Source organism: Corythoichthys intestinalis, chromosome 6, assembly GCF_030265065.1.
Source record: "Corythoichthys intestinalis isolate RoL2023-P3 chromosome 6, ASM3026506v1, whole genome shotgun sequence".
NCBI classification, from domain to species: domain Eukaryota; kingdom Metazoa; phylum Chordata; class Actinopteri; order Syngnathiformes; family Syngnathidae; genus Corythoichthys; species Corythoichthys intestinalis.
The window spans coordinates 14,671,048-14,687,234 of NC_080400.1; positions in this window are offsets into that span (position 1 = coordinate 14,671,048).

Sequence of the window (16,187 nt, forward strand, 5' to 3'; positions counted from 1 at the left end):
CATGCTAGTCAACGATAGTATTCAGCTGGTGTCGTCCGTGCTCCTCTTCATGCTGGCCACGTTTGATGTGCATTTTGCGCTGTTCTACTGCGTCCCCATGATCATCATCACTACGGCCAGCTTCCTCAACTCGCCGCTCATCCTGGCCACCATGTCAATAGAGCGCTTTGTTTCAATCTTCTACCCGTTGCGTCGCCCGGCCGCCTGGCGATCTGACCGCATCTGGGTCATCATCCTGGCTATGTGGCTGCTGAGCTATATGAGCCCTGTCTTGGAGAACGTCATCGGCGATCCATATACCTTGCCCGTCTGGAGCGAGCCCGTGCGGTGCAATCGCCATCTAGTGAATAGCACGCCAGCCCAGGCCGTGGTTCGTATAATCGCCAACGTGCTCGTATTTTCCCTTATGGCCGTTCTCATCATCTGGACATACATAGGCATCATGGTGCAGACGCGCAAGCTGCGCAGGACTGGGGATTCAGGAGGTCGCGCTCAGAGGACAGTTCTGATACACGCCGCACAGTTACTTCTCTGCGGGCTGGCCTTCACGATACCTATTACTGAAACGCTCATTCGCCAAAACTTTGACGTCCAGGCACAACGTTTGTTGATCTTCTTCAATTACGTCTGCTTCGTCATTTTCCCCAGGGCCTTCAGTCCGCTCATCTACGGATTCCGGGACCAGACCCTGCGCAGGCAGATAGCTAAAGACTTGGGGGCCTGTGCCAGGTCGAAGGTCGGTGTCTGAAAATTGAGGCAGTCATGTTGTAGGAAATTATAAATTTATCACGTTTTTTTTTTTTCTTAAATAAAGGTGGAATTTTGGGCATGATAACAGTTTCAATGGTTTATCAATTTTCTTCTACTTATCTGAGGTCGGGTCATGGCAGCAGCAGTTTAAATTCACTTCACTCTCCAGCTGTGAAACATTTGCCACTCCTCAATATACAGTGGGGCAAATAAGTATTTAGTCAACCACTAATTGTGCAAGTTCTCCCACTTGAAAATATTAGAGAGGCCTGTAATTGTCAACATTGGTAAATCTCAACCACACTCAAAAAAATGACTCTGGTAGGTTGTAAAGTTTACTAGAAGACAATGTGCATTTTCAGCAGGAACACATCATGTTTCCAAGGTGAGCATGATTAAATCATGCAGTCCATACATAAACATGAACAATGAATGAGTAGCTATAGACCCTACCCACCGACGTCACAAAATCACGTGCTCGCTGTATGGTTCCGCCCCCTTGTCCGTCATTTTGTGTCTGTATTATCAATGGTCTCAATTGATCGAGCAATTTATAATGCATTTCATGGAAGACCCGGTGCTTTCGGATGCCGTAAACTCACTTGATGCGTTGCATAAAAGGCGTTATGTGGAAAAGCTTCAGTTTATCCATTCGCCAGATCCATATTTGATGCCTAAATCGATGTTTTTCGACCCGCTGTCTCCGCCGTATTTGCCTGATATCTGCTAGCAACCCTGATATGTACAACTATCTTGTCCACACAAAATCAGCCTATTCTCACGAAAGTTTGAAAAACTTTAAGAGCTTGGAGGCTTATAAATACTTCGTTGCTGGTTGGGTGAAACAGGTCCTCGTCCACGAAAATTGGGCAGGAATCTATCTTGTGCTTGGAAAGGTGAGTTACGAAATTTTCAATTCAAAATCTTTTGTTATTGCTAACATCCACTGTCAAGTCTAATGTATTTCATGTCATTTGTCAATGGAGTTAGGGCTTTTAATGTTTATATGGTTTAGCAATAGCACTCTCACTACATACATACGTGTATGTTGTCGGCGATTAGCCTAGCAATGATCTTAATTGTGGTTGTCAGCCCCAAACCCTCTAAATATATATTAAATGCATCTTACCAGATATAAAATGACTACTATATAATCTGTGGTAATCGTTTGGAGCCCAGTTTTCTCGTCGAATTGCAGCAGCCCATCTTGCTCTCTTCTCTCCGGGTCTCTCGGAATCCGGTAGAACTTCAAGTCTCTCCGTCTTCTCCGTCTATCTTCTCTGTTATTGCAACCGACCGCCACACACGCCTTCACCATTTTGATTATTAATGTTAACGAGCAGAAAAACACGTCGTAGATAGGAGGAATGTACGTAGCCGTAACAGGTAAACATGATGTGTTGACGGACAATTGGGCGGCACCAGTCAGGAAGAAGGAGTTGTGACGTCACGTGGGTAGGGTCTATATTAGATCATGTTGATACAACATAATGTTAACGTGCCTTTCCAACCAATTGCGATAGTCTCGTCATTTCTCGGGAGATTTAAGGGGCAGTTTACATGGCAACTCTGCCACACAAAGATGCAATGACTGAGTTGCAGACTCGCCTCGCGTGCATATGGTGCGGGCGAAGACGGAAGGCGAAAACGAAAAATTCTGAATCCTGCCTCCAAAGTGAAAGAATCCGATTGCGGGGGGTTGAGGGGGGCTTCCTCGGCATGCATATCAAAGGCTCCTGCCGCGCGACACCGCGCTGTTAACGTCAGCACTCGTACACCTCCCATTGGGCGTGCGCAGCGCTGCTACTAAACATTAAAAAGGGGCAAATATGGCGGTATGTCAGCTTTTATTTACTGTTTTAATAATATTTTTAAATTAAATATGTTGAACGTTTCAATTTTTGTGCCTTTTTGAACAAAAGAAAAATTACATCGCTTCGAATGGGCGGGCATATTTTTTTCCGGGCTGAGGGAGCTTGGTGGGGTCAAAGTGCATCATTCTCTGTGGCCCGGTAAATCTGCACTGCTCCCTAGGGCTTGGCATGAATACTACATCGTTTTCATGCTGAATTGGGACATTGTTCAAATGGAGACGCAAATGCAAATGCAAATTTGAAATTGTTCGTATTCTCAGAGAGTCACCATGTAAACGGGGTTGCCAACTCCCTGAAAAAATAAGTGACACCTCATTGGTAGAGCCGGCTGGCCCAATAACCGTCACCATTTAATTATTATTTTGTTTGTGAAAAGTGTTTTTTTTTTTTTTTTTTTTTTTTAAATATTAGATGGGGCTTTGCAAGACACAGCCCCAGCTAGTAAAATTCCTCAACTTTATTTTTATTTCTTTCTTTCATAATCTTATTATCCACATTTTTTCGGCGCACTGGAGACTCCAAACTGACCGACCGGCACCGTTTAAATATCAAAATGACCGGAATTCCATTCATTTTCAATGGCAAACATTTTCCCTTCATTTTCAATGACAGGAAAACATAGGTGGTTGTGATTTTTGACCACTTACCATTACAGCCCATTGACATTGAAGTGGCGCCTAAGTAAGTCAATACCACTGACAGCTATGTACGTCCATGCCATTGACTATCATGAATGTCGCTACTATTGATGCCAATGTACTGGATTCCATTGAGGCATATATAAATTGATGCCATTGACGGCCATTTACGTTAAAATTAGGGCTGTCAAATAAAATTTTTAATCGAGTTAATCACATCTTAGGAATTTGTCACGTATTAATGTTTCTGCCATTAATGTTTCATCTTTTTGCATGTGTAATATTACAGCTAGTAATGTTTCATCATATTGCTTCACACTCATGCATCACAAAGCCCTTTATTATGTCATAAAGAATAACTGAGAACACTATATAAGCCTCGAGCAGACAACATCCAGTGTCAGGTCGTCAGCGATCCAACATAGGTCTGCATGTCAATTTGCCATTATCGCTTGACCTGATAGTTTTCCCTTGCCTGTCAACATCTATAAAATCCTGTGTCTGCGATACGCAACTGGGTCCTCCGTCTCGTACATGACAGTACGACCTGACCAGAATGGAACCAGCGTATCAACCCTCTGTTCTGGACCGTCTTCACCAAACGGAAAAGGAGGTCTCCCGGATGTCTGGTGACCTCGCATCGTTAATCCAGATCGGCCACGAACACCAGCAGCAACTCCAGCAACAGCAAGAACAACTGACTCAGGTGATCCAAACTCTCACCAAACTGGCAACTCCATCGCCATCACAATCCCATGATCTGGTTCCAGAAGCCTCGGCTCCGGTGAACCCAGCCTTGGCTATTGACGCTCCCGAGCCCAAGATTGGAAACCCCGAACGTTTTAACGGCGACCCAACTCAGGTACGAGCGTTTCTGACAAGCTGCAAAGTCCAATTTTCCCTGCAAGCCCGGACCTTTTCAACCGAAGGGGCTAAGGTTGGATACGTCATCACCCACTTGACTGGTCGGGCTCGGCTTTGGGGAACAGCAGAATTTGAGAGACAAACACCAGCTTGTAACAACTTCAATGCCTTTGCCGTTGAAATGATCAAAGTGTTCGACCCGGGCTGTGCTAACACTGAGAAATCCCGCGCCCTTATGACTATCCGTCAAGGCAGTCAGTCAGTGTCAGAGTATTCGATTGAATTCCGAACTCTGGTGAGGCAAAGCGATTGGAACATGGAAGCTGTGATCGACGCATTCTATCACAGTTTGGCGGACTACATCAAAGATGAGCTCGTCTCCTATGATTTACCCAGAACCCTTGATGAAGCCATTGCCCTTGTAAACCGCATTGACCGTCGGATTCAGACCCGACGGCGAGAGAGGGGAGGTCGGAACGCACCCGCTGCCTCTCAGCCTGTTCCCTTAACTGCCTCTCAGCCTGTTCTAGTTGCTACTCCCACTCATTTAAACCAGCCTGTGCCCATGGAGATCGGCCGTGCTGCCCTAACTCCTGAAGAGCGCCAGCGACGTTTCACCTCTAATCTGTGTCTGTACTGCAGAGGTGAGGGTCATCGAATCGCAACCTGCCCAGCAAAAGCCAGAGCTCACCAGACGTCGGGGAGATTCGGGTGAGCTCAACGTGTCTTCTGTCTCCCCCCATTCGTAAACCCCTTCTCCAAATTCGTCTCCTGCTGACTGACACCACCCATCACTTGACCGCTCTCATCAACTCTGGAGCGGAGGCCAACATCATGGATGTGGATCTGGCCCAGCAGCTCGGCATTCGACGTCACCAACTTTCCCCATCCGTTCCTGCACGAGCTCTGGATGGACATCTACTCGGCACAGTTACCCACATCTCAGCCCCGGTGACCATGCTTCTGTCCGGAAACCACCACGAGTCCATTCAGTTCCATCTGCTTCCCTCACCAGGTCAGCCTCTCATCCTTGGGTATCCGTGGCTGCGCCAGCACAACCCTAACATAGATTGGGAAACTGGAGTGGTACGAGAATGGGGCAGTAGATGTCACCAGACCTGCCTGAGGGAGGCGATCATACCCACCAACCCTGAACCTGTCAGTCCTGTTAACCCGGAATCCTGCCTAGTTTCTACGCTTACCTGGGACATTGAGGAGCAGGTTAAAGAAGCCATCCGGGATCAGCCTGGACCCAGCGCCTGCCCCACTGATCGCCTCTTTGTTCCTGATAATCTGAGGTCCCAGGTGATCCAGTGGGGCCACAACTCCCACCTGGCTTGCCACCCTGGGGTCACACGCACCATCCACCTGCTCTCCCAGCGATTCTGGTGGCCATCGTTGAGAACAGATGTCCAAGACTTCGTGAAGGCCTGCCCCACCTGTAGCCAGAACAAGACCACCAGCCGTTCCCCAGCCGGCTTGCTCCAACCCCTGCCAGTCCCCAAACGTCCTTGGTCCCATATATCAATGGACTTTGTAACTGGACTCCCTCCTTCTGAAGGAAACACTGTTATTCTCACGGTCGTGGACAGGTTCAGCAAGATGGCCCACTTCATCCCGCTGCCAAGATTGCCCACTGCTAAGAAGACGGCACAGGTGGTTATGGAGGAGGTGTTCCGAATTCACGGACTACCGAGGGATGTCGTATCTGACCGGGGTCCGCAGTTTGCATCCTCTTTCTGGAAGGAGTTCTGCCGCCTCCTGGGAGCCACAGCGAGCCTCACGTCAGGCTATCACCCCCAGTCAAACGGCCAGTCGGAAAGGCTCAACCAAGAGCTTGAGACATCCCTCCGCTGCATGGCTTCACGAAACCCCCATTCCTGGACGCAACATCTACTGTGGGTGGAATACGCTCACAATTCCCTTCCCAGCTCTGCCACCGGCCTGTCTCCCTTTCACACGGTCTTCGGCTATCAACCGCCCCTGTTCGCCAGCCAGGAAGATGACGCTTCCTGCTCTTCTGCCCAAGCCTGCGTACAGAGATGTCGTCGAATCTGGTCTCAAGCTCGTACTGCTCTTTTAAAGTCTGTTTCTGGTTATGCCATCAGAGCCAACCGACGACGGACCGCAGCCCCTGCTTACCAAGTGGGCCAGAAGGTATGGCTTTCTTCCCGGGATCTGCCACTCCAAGTGGAGTCCTGTAAACTGGCACCCAGGTTCGTTGGTCCGTTTCCCATCGAGAAGATCATCAGCCCATCAGCTATCCGTCTCAAACTACCCAGATCTATGAGGGTTCACCCAACCTTCCATGTTTCCAAACTAAAGCCAGTCCATGAAAGCCCCTTGGTCCCCAATGCGGCACCACCTCCCCCTCCTCGCCTGGTGGAAGGCTGTCTACACAGTTTGCCGCCTGCTCAAGTCACGCCTTCGGGGCAGGGGCCTCCAATATCTGGTGGACTGGGAAGGATATGGCCCTGAGGAGAGGATGTGGGTTCCAGCTGGGCGGATTGTAGATCGGACCCTCATATCAGACTTCCACCGCCTCCATCCGGACCAACCGTCCGTCCGGCGGGGTCGACCTAGAGCGACTTGCTCTCAGCCCATGCCTGCTTCTGACTTGACTCTGAACCCGAACCTGTGCCATCGGTAGTTGATTCCTCCACTGGTGAAGAGGAGATTGAGCCAATGCCCTCAGAGGATGGGGCCATGGACTTTGATTAGTAGCCCTCGGTGGGCTCAATCCTTGGGACTTCTGGAGCCGTCCCTTGAGAGGTGGGTTCTGTCACGTATTAATGTTTCTGCCATTAATGTTTCATCTTCTTGCATGTGTAATATTTCAGCTAGTAATGTTTCATCATATTGCTTCACACTCATGCATCACCCTTTATTATGTCATAAAGAAAAACTGAGAACACTATATAAGCCTCGAGCAGACAACATCCAGTGTCAGGTCGTCAGCAATCCAACATAGGTCTGCATGTCAATTTGCCATTATCGCTTGACCTGATAGTTTTCCCTTGCCTGTCAACATCAATAAAATCCTGTGTCTGCGATACGCAACTGGGTCCTCCGTCTCGTACATGACAGAATTAATTTATCGTTATTAATCCCAATTCATACCGTCTCTAAAATATGCCATATTTTTCTGTGAATTATTGTTGGAATGGAAAGATAAGGCAAGACGGATATATACATTCAACATACTGTACACAAGTACTGTATTTGTTTATTATAACAATAAAGCCACAAGATGGCATTAACGTTATTAACATTCTTTCGGTGAAAGGGATCCACGGATAGATTCTAAAAGGATAAATGTGAGTTTGTATATTGTGACTAAATATTGCCATATAGTGTATTTGTTGAGCTTTCAGTAAAAGACAATGTAGTGACAAAACTGTTCTGCCCAAATGCATGATGGGAAGTGGGTAACCATGACTGTGTGTAGGGGCTGCAAATACTATATCGTCTCTGTGTTGTGTACAATGTAGGGTGTTAAGAAAAAGATGAATTCCTGTTAGTCCTCCCCACGTTGCTCGCCTCAATAGTTAGTATTGTTGTGGAATGCATGTCAAAGCTTTAGATAAATTAAAGCACCATCCAAATGAACGCTTGGATACACTCCACTCACTTGTCACTGCCTCTTAACTCTATATATGCGTAGAACGGCGCCATTGTAGTCTATTTGCGGCAATGCATGAGTGGGTCGTTCCGTGCATGCGTTAAATATTTTAACGTGATTAATTTAAAAAATTTATTACCGCCCGTTAACGCGATAAATTTGACAGCCCTAGTTGCGTCTGAAATTCATATATTTCAGGTGTGTTTTGCGTCATTTTTCATAAAAACGTCTTAAACATGGCTTACTATTATCACGAGTCACTGTCGACAGAGGCGAGGAGGCGATACAATTTAAAATTACCGTGTATTGGCTTGCAAATCTGCCCATACAAAGTCGCAACTGATAGCTGGATGAACAATCCAAAGGAATGGCCTGCAGTGGAGTTCGGAAACATCTACAACTACCTCATAAAGTCACCCAGTAAATTGACCTTTATCAATTACGTGAAATATGTAATGTGTGGAACACAGAAGAAAACTGGTAGTATATACGGAGTGATTATTTCTGCCGTAACCGTTAATTCGCCTCCAAGCGTTATTTAGCCGTGAACAGGTCACGGCAAAATAACCAATTCCCACCAGGCCAATAATATACCGACTGACTAATCAGTGCAGTACACGGCAAAACAAAAATAACGCTTTGCGAGTTGCCGGTTACGGTAATAATAACCACTGCCTAGTCTATTGAACCCTAGCAGCTAATTGGGGCAGAAAACAAATCGATTAAAGTTTACTCACCAGTAATAAAATGTCGGCTGCAAACGTAAATGTGCTTGGATTTAGGTTCCCACAGGCGAGAATAGTCCACGGAACCGTCTTCTTTTACTGTTCCTCGGTTAATTGCTTTCAGCCATTTTTTTCTCCTTTTCTTCTCACGAGGAAGAATGAAGAACTTCAAATGCGGCTCCAAACTCTTCCTTGTGTGACAGCCCGCAACACAGCAACTTCTAGTCATTCCCACAGAAAAAAAGACCGCAAATAAGACGAAAGTTCAACGTGTTTGTATTACAATGCACGACAGAGCAACTGCTTGTAACTCGTCTTTTGCCCCTATTTCAATATGGCGACGCTTTGTTGTGGCTGGTGACATCATTAATGCCCGGATGTCCGACTGCTAGAATGGGGTTGAGATCTGGAGACCGGCTAGGCCACTCCAGGACCTTGAAATGCTTCTTACGAAGCCACTCCTTTGTTGCCCTGGCTGTGTGTTTGGGATCCTTGTCATGCTGAAAGACCCATCCACGTCTCATGTTGAATGCCCTTGCTGATGGAAGGAGATTTTTACTCAAAATCTCTCAATACATGGCCCCATTTATTGTTTCCTTTACACAGATCAGTCGTCCTGGTCTCTTTGCAGAAAAACAGCCCAAAGCATGATGTTTCCACCCCCATGCTTCACAGTGGGTTTGGTGTTCTTCGGATGCAATTGAGTATTCTTTCTCCTCCAAACACGAGAAACTGTGTTTCTACCAAAAAGTTCTATTTTGGTTTCATCTGACCATAACACATTCTCCCAGTCCTCTTCTGGATCATCCAAATGCTCTCTAGTGAACCGCAGACGCACCTGGACGTGTACTGGCTTCAACACGTCTAGCAGTGCAGGATTTGAGTCCCTGGCGGCGCATTGTGTTACTGTGGTCCCAGCTCTCTGTAAGTCATTCACTAGGTCCCCCCGTGTGGTTCTGGGATTTTTGTTTTGGTGAGATCTTGCATGGAGCCCCACATCGAGGGAGATTATCAGTGGTCTTGTATGTCTTCCATTTTCTCATAATTGCTCTCACAGTTGATTTCTTTACACCAAGCGAAGAGTGAAGATGGGTCGTCACTGGGTCTTTCAGCAAGACAATGACCCTAAACATATGGCCAAATCCACACAGAAATGGTTCACCAGACACAAAAGCAAGCTCCTCCCATGGCCATCTCAGTCCCCAGACCTTGTTTTGTTGGCAAAAGGGAGTTGTACAAAGTATTAACACCAGGGGTGCTAATAACTGTGACACACATTATTTGATGTCAAATATTTTTTTCTTTATGTGGGATTTTTTTCCCCACTGAATGAATGCACTTGTATTGAAGGTTGGATTTTTCTCTTTTTTTTCCATTAAGGTCCCATATTATTTGAATTTAAAAAATAATTAGAAGCTAAAAAACACATCTTTTTCAGGGGTGCCAATAATTATGGAGGGCACTGTACATATAAATTCACTCTCTCACACACACATACTGTATATTCTCCTCTTACATCCATAAATTCTCCTCTCATATACATTTAAATTTCACTCATACACATCCACAGATTCTCCTCTCACATTCACACATATTTTAACTCACACGCACACATATTCTCTCCTCTCACGACATATAAAGGACAACTGAAGAGCTTTTCAGATTTCGCTCTTAAGTGTTTTACTCAGTTGAATTGTATTAAATGCGTCATTCGCTCTCTCAAAAAGTCACATAAAAAAATAAAATAATAATTGACCGCGTAGTTTTTGAGTTATGGCCATAGCAACACCATAGCAACGAGGGACGCGCCGTCCTGCCAACCCCTACCTCATGACGTAACTTCCAGGAAGCCTCGCGACCACTCTGAACGCGGAAATATAGCACCACGCTATCCTCGCCATATATTGCATACATTTTCTGGGTTTTACTCGCGGGATTCGTCATGCCATCTCGATGTGTAGCGATGAATTACTCACAGGAAGATTCGAGACTCTAGGAGTGGTCCCAAAAAAACTTCTCCTGCAAAGGGTTGGACGGTTTTTGTTAGCATGCATACAGGTCCCCAATCGGCTCATTGTTTTCATCATTTCAGCCACGACAGCTTTGAAAACCTACAACAATGCAAACTTGGTTTTGCAAAGACGTAAGTAGAATATTAATGGCTTTTTTTGATAAACGAGGGGGACTCCTACTGCCTGTTTGTTGAAGTGCGACATTTTTTTTTTTTTTTTGCTGTTGGCCTGTCATAAGTAGATAGGTTGGCTGTCGTCGTCTACTCGTGTGATTTTATGACTATATCAATAGGTGTTATGTTTTCATTTCATAATTCAAATGTCCCCAGCACCAAATAGGTCCTTGGCTCGTTTTTTATACTTTAACATCAAGGTCTGCCTATTTGAAGAGGGAAGAATAGCATCAAATAGATGCTGCTATGACTGGGGCATTATTATTTGATCACCAAGAAATTATTATTAAATTAAAATTAGGATTCATCCAATATTTTCATGCTGCTGTGATTTTTTTTTTCTCCAGGAAGCCAAACATAAAAAATTAAGTGGCGGAAACCCTCAACACGATGAAAAAAGCGTTGCAAGTCAGTTGCCACCCAGTTTCCCAAAATCAAGAGAGAGTGGGTCGAGTCATATGATGACCGAAGTGATGCGGTGTCCAGCGATGACGACTGAAGAGATCCTATGAGGCCTGCCAGATGCTGAATTTCTTCCGTCTGCGACATCAGATGACGATGATTTAGGAGAAATAAATGTAGCAAATTTTGATGACATGAAATCATAAACTAGTCATATATACAGTACACATTTTTTAAAAGAAAAATCAAGTTACCTTCATATTTTAATGATAATGCATTATCTTTGTATAGAGAACACTTCATGCTACAGAAAAGAGTAAATACATATACATAAATCTGGTATCATTTATTATTGTGGCCTATTAAATATTTTTTCAGAATGTAATATAATTACAATATATTATATACCAATAGAATACATTAAACAGTCAACAAAATGTGTCAATGTTGTTAACAATTTATGGTTTTATAATTCATGCCCCTGTCAGTGCTTCAGCCTCCTCAAGTTTGGCTCTCACGTCTGGGATCTCCTGATGACACAGGCATACTTTTGGAAGGGTAATTACTTGACGGTTTACAGCAACACCTGGAAAATAAAATGGTTTTGTCATTTATTTTGAAATATCAATAACATATCATTCATTTAGCAACATTTGGGCTAGCTTTATCATATTTAGTTCGGTAGGAGCTGTCCCATTACCTAATATCCAGTTTTAGCTATGTGTAGCGCATTCATTTAGCCACATTTGGGCTAGCTTTATCATATTTAGATCGGTAGGAGCTGTCCCATTACCTAATATCCAGTTCTAGCTATGTGTAGAGCATGGAAAAAATATACAACCATGTAATCGCATTCTGATTAAAAAAAATCACGATGCTGGACTTACCACTCACTCTCCCGTTCGTGAAGTGTTGAGCTTTCAATTGGCGTCATGACGCCATCTGCTGTGTCAAGTAAATCGCCGTCATCTGACGCCTCAGGTTCAAACATGTAGGGATTAATTGTAGTTCATCTTTCCTGGGAGCCTTTGCCATCGGTAGCGTCACGAAAGAGCGATCCTGAATGGTTACCTTTGGTGGAAATATCACTGACATCGTTGTTGCTGCTATACTAGCTGTGGGTAGTCTTCTGTTGCCTACGTCACACTTCCGGGTTTGCGAAGGGCCCATTAACGGAGTGCAAAAAAACTAAAAAAACGCAAATTATCCTTACAATTACGTGTTGATAATGTCATGGTTGTTTTGATGAATTTGTCCCAAGTTTATATTCATAAAATTACACCAAAATCCGGAAAGGTCTTCAGTTGCCCTTTAATTCTCACACACACATATGACATATTGACTAGCTTCAAATTTCAGCAGCTGTGAGGTCTTTTGACCTTTTGACCCCAAACCAGTGCCGGGTTGAAGTACTTTACTTGGAAATCAAGGCACACCTCTTAGTTTTCCAATTTATCTATTCATAATTTTTTTTAATGATTTTTAAAATTTATTTAGTAACTTCAAACTTCAATAACTCCTTGACCATTTGACTTTTAGACCAAAACCAGTGCAGGGTAGAAGTACTCTTCTTTTAGGTTGGAGCACACCTCTTAGTTTTCCAATTTAGCTCTATTCATTCATTTGTTTTTCGACTAAATTTTCACTTGAATAGCAAATTGGTCTCGTGACCTTTTTTTTTTTTTTTTTTTTCAATCAGTGCACATTCATAGAACTCTCCTTGCTGTTTGTGGAACATATTTTTTATCATTAAGGTAGCTACACATTTTCTATTTGTTGCTGTAAATTATAGCACCAATGGAATATGACCCGTCAAAATACTTGACACAATTATAGAAATTGCATGCTTGATTTTACAATATTTTCTTACAGTTTTTCTCGATTGCTAAAGCACAATTTCTTGATCTCTGAGCACAATGACCAGTTGCCTAAACACATTTATTAAATCAGGCCGCTAGTTGGCTTAACTATAAACACATTTCACCTCAATCTACAATTTCACACAACTCTAAACACAATTGCCATTCTCTAAACACATTCACACTTAGGCTAAACACTTTCGCACTTGCTAAAACACACTTTGCGCAATCATATGAACACATTCTCATTCACTAAACACATTTTGCTCACAAAATGCAAAATGGTAGACTCAGACATCAAAAGTTGAACACAATGAAAGCACGGGCGTCATTGCTTAAACACTGTAACTCAAAATTGAAGACACATGACTCGTGTCACGTTGGCCCACAACGACTCAAAATTGATGCTCTCCTTGGGTCCTTCAACAACCAGTGTCTCCTCACATTCTGGGAAAGCTACAGGATATCCTGATTGACCGTGAGCAGCAGAATCTGGTTCCAGCACAGCCTCCTCCTATCTATGTCATCATCTGGGATAACATCGGCTTTCACCGCACCAACCAGATTAGAGAGTGGTTCAATATGCACCGACAATTCCTCAACGTATGTCTGCCACCCTACACACCTTTTCTCAACCTCATAGAGGAGTTCTTCTCATCATGTCGGTGGAAGCTGTATGACCCCGAACCATATAGTAGAGAGAACCTTCTCAGGGCCATAGACCTGGCCTGTGATGATGTGGGGGATTACTCAGGCTGGGTCCGGCATGCCAGAACTTTCTTCCCTCGCTGCCTGGCGACACAAAACATAGCCTGCAATGTGGACGAGGTCCTGTGGCCTGACCCCACCTGACGATGTGATGCGCAGGCCCCCGCACAGGCCCCCCCTTAGACACCACAGTACCTCTTTACTGTGCATACAAGAATTTGTGACATGTATCCCCATGTATGCTTTTGTTTTCTTTTGAAATATTTGTTTTAGGTAAAGTACATTTGTACAGGTTGTCATCAATAAATGGGGTTTAATCCCCCTAAAAATAATTTGTGACTTACTATTGATTACTATACAGATGATGGGGTAGTTAGAACATCACACCTTCAACATTGTGTTTTCAATTTTTATTGAAGTGTGCGATAGATATCTAATAGTGTTTACATTTCTGCAAGCTGTGAGGACCATTTTGTAGTCAAAGTTTGGTGTTGGCCATAGGAGCAACAGTTTTGTGGTGAAAGTTTGGGTTTTGTGGTTGGAAGTTTGGGTTTTGGAGTGAGAGTTTCGTTTTGCAAAGAGAATGCGGGTTTTTGCTGAGCTAGCTTAAGAAAAGTGTTTTGTGTTTAGAGTTTAGACGAAATGGAGGGCATTTTCCTGAAATGTGTTCTGACATTCGAGAAAAACTGTAATTAGTCAGGCAGCCATCATTAAGTTTTTATTGAGAAAAATACAAGTAAACTGAGGTCTCCAGCAGGATTCGAACCTGCGTTGTGCAAGCCACAGATGACAGATTTTACCACTGGACTATTCCGCTGTATGGCATCAGAGCCATGATTTTCAAATTACAAAATGCGGCTCAGTTCACCGCAGTGTTTCCATTGCCGGGAGTTCCAGTTGTCAAAACGGCGCGTCTGATATCGCAATAACTGCCGTGACGATCCTCCAGTTTGGGCACGTGTCACGTTAGCTCCCGCTTGGACTGCTAAAAGGATTTGGGAGTTGCTAGGTCAGAAAATTTCTCTCATCTCACTTGCAACCGCGTTATTATGAGTGAAGTTGGGTGCAGCTGATCCTGACCTCTGTCGCTCGAGACAGCATAACAAAGATGTGACTGTTTCAGAGGTCGACAAAATATTTCGTAATAGCCCAACTGCTTGCCGAAGTGCTTACGTCTCCTCTTCCATGTTGACCTGCCTCGACAGGAATTTCTTCAGCTTCTCAGCCAATCAGAGCTAGCCAATCAGAGCTGCCTTCCGTTTCCACTATACTTTCAATCACACATGCATATACTGTATTCTCCCCTCACACAGATATATATTACCTCTTATACCGATATGTTAATCTTTCATTTACATATATTTTCTTTCTACATACCTACACACACAGAGTGAAAATGTATGAATGTGAGAGTAAAAATGTATGACTATGAGTGTGAAAATATATGAATATGAAAGTGAAAATGAATGAACATAAAAGTAAAAATGTATGAATGCGAGAGTGAAAATATATGAATGTGAAAGTGAAAATATATGAGTATGAGAGTGAAAATGAATGAATGTGAGAGTGAAAATGTATGACTGTTATAGTAAAAATGTATGAATGTGAAAGAAAAAATGCATGAAAGTGAGAGTGAAAATGTATGAATGTGAGAGTGAATATATATGAATGTGAGAGTGAATATATACAGTATGTATGTGAAAGGAGAATGTATGTGTGTGAGAGGGCCAGAATGAAAAATGTCTTGTACGGCCCCTCATACTATAAAGCATGCACATATGATGGCATTTTTATTTTCGCTAGTTAGTAAAATAACATTTAAAATAATAATAATAATAAATAAATAAAAACGTGTATTTTTTGTTTCAGAGCATTAAATGTATTGAATCGAATCGAAAATCGTACCGAACAGTGACTAACTGTATTGTTGCATCCCTAACACTGACCTTAGAAGTCATGAGATAAACAATTTGTTAGATGAACCAAAGCAGAATTAGGATGATGAAACAGCATGCTTTGTGTGTAACACTCTGCAGAAAACCATTAAACATATTTCATTATTAACTCGTTCCTTGTTCGCAGAGTGTTGTGACAAAATTTGGGACGGCCTAAGCTCATCGTCCAAAAATAGACAGTACCTTGATGAAGCAGTTCAAACCGCTTTATCAGAGTTGAAAATGTCTCGGTTAACTATCAACCCGCTGTACACACAACCCCTACGCACACACACACTCACTCACACGCACGCACGCGCACATTAAAATCAGAGTGAGACAGAAATGGAATTGATGGCCGGATCCAATATAGGAATTGACTGATAGAGTCAGTGGCACAGGAAGTGGTGTGCTGAGGGTGGGTGGGTGCTAAAAATATATAAATCAATAAATAAAAACAATTTTAAAAAACAGCATATTCTGGGGCTGTCCCTAATGACTAATTTTCTCCCGATTATTCAGCTGACTAGTTTTACGATTAGTCTTAACTTTTTTTTTTTTTTTTTTTTTTTTTTTAACTAATTTAGCAATGCATTTTTTTGGGGAAGCTTATTAGTTCACAAAAA